The 1,845-nt window shown below is 45.6% G+C and overlaps 1 pseudogene; it reads left to right on the top strand.

Moving 5' to 3' along the window:
- The first annotated feature begins 217 nt into the window (after positions 1-217).
- LOC142911179 (uncharacterized) lies at positions 218-1,560 on the top strand (annotated as a pseudogene).
- The last annotated feature ends 285 nt before the right edge of the window (positions 1,561-1,845 follow it).

The following is a 1,845-nucleotide window of genomic DNA, read 5'->3' as shown; positions in this document are numbered from 1 at the left end:
CGTGGTGTGAACATCGCCACTGGGGAGACAAAGGCGGCCGGACGTGGTGGATCCAAGTCCCGGTCGAAGCCGGGTAGTACACCTAGTCATGAATACATGAATGAATATAGACGTGTAAGTCACGTGTGACTGTATATATTCATTCCTCCATGGCTCGATACTGACGTGTAGATGGTGTGGATATTCTTATTTTCTGTCTGCAGCTCACGCTGGTCTGATGGAGCAAATGCACTCAGCACAGCAAGCCGGGACGACAAGTCAACAATGCGACCAGCGTGCATACAGCACGGATCGGACTGGAAATTTGACACAGCACCAGAGAACTCGCACAGGAGAGAAACCCTTCAAGTGCACTGTGTGTGACAAGGCATTTTCAGATTCATCGACTCTTAAAAAACACCAGAGAACACACACGGGAGAGAAACCCTTCAAGTGCACTGTGTGTGGGAAGGCATTTTCAGATTCATGGACTCTTAAAAAACACCAGAGAACACACACGGGAGAGAAACCCTTCAAGTGCACTGTGTGTGGGAAGGCATTTTCACAGTCATCTGCTCTTAAAATTCACCAGAGAACACACACGGGAGAGAAACCCTTCAAGTGCAGTGTGTGTGGGAAGACATTTTCAGATTCATCTGCTCTTAAAACACACCAGAGAACACACACGGGAGAGAAACCCTTCAAATGCAGTGTGTGTGGGAAGGCATTTTCAGATTCATCTCATCTTCAAAGACACCAGAGAACACACACGGGAGAGAAACCCTTCAAGTGCAGTGTGTGTGGGAAGACATTTTCAGATTCATTTGCTCTTAAAACACACCAGAGAACACACACGGGAGAGAAACCCTTCAAGTGCAGTGTGTGTGGAAAGTCATTTTCACAGTCATTTGCTCTTAAAAAACACCAGAGAACACACACGGGAGAGAAACCCTTCAAATGCACTGTGTGTGGGAAGACTTTTTCAGATTCATCTACTCTTAAAACACACCAGAGAACACACACGGGAGAGAAACCCTTCAAGTGCAGTGTGTGTGGGAAGGCATTTCCAGATTCATCTAATAAAACACCAGAGAACACACACGGGAGAGAAACCCTTCAAGTGCAGTATTTGTGGGAAGACATTTTCACGGTCATCTGCTCTTAAAAAACACCAGAGAACACACACGGGAGAGAAACCCTTCAGGTGCAGTGTGTGTCGGAAGACATTTTCAGGTTCATTTGCTCTTAAAACACACCAGAGAACACACACGGGAGAGAAACCCTTCAGATGCAGTGTGTGTGGGAAGACTTTTCAGATTCATCTACTCTTAAAACACACCAGAGAACACACACGGGAGAGAAACCCTTCAAGTGCAGTGTGTGAAGACATTTTCAGATTCATTTGCTCTTAAAACACACCAGAGAACTCACATGGGAGAGAAACCCTTCAAGTGCAGTGTGTGTGTGAAGGCATTTTCACGGTCATCTGCTCTTAAAATACATCAGAGAACACACACGGGAGAGAAACCCTTGTGCAGTGTGTGTGGGAAGACATTTTCTGATTCATCTGCTCTTAAAAAACACCAGAGAACACACACGGGAGAGAAACCCTTCAGGTGCAGTGTGTGTGGGAAGACATTTTTAGATTAATCTACTCTTAAAACACACCAGAGAATACACACGGGAGAGAAACCCTTCAAGTGCAGTGTTTGTGGGAAGACATTTTCACGGTCATCTGCTCTTAAAAAACACCAGAGAACACACACGGGAGAGAAACCCTTCAAGTGCACTGTGTGTGTGAAGGCATTTTCACAGTCATCTGCTCTTAAAACACACCAGAAAACACACACGAGAGAGAAACCCTTC

Source organism: Petromyzon marinus, unplaced genomic scaffold (genome assembly GCF_048934315.1).
Source record: "Petromyzon marinus isolate PM22_M1 ecotype Great Lakes invasive population unplaced genomic scaffold, UKy_Petmar_22M1.pri1.0 PM_G_Scaffold_17, whole genome shotgun sequence".
Classification (NCBI taxonomy): Eukaryota; Metazoa; Chordata; class Hyperoartia; order Petromyzontiformes; family Petromyzontidae; genus Petromyzon; species Petromyzon marinus.
This window is presented reverse-complemented; position numbering and strand designations above follow the sequence as displayed.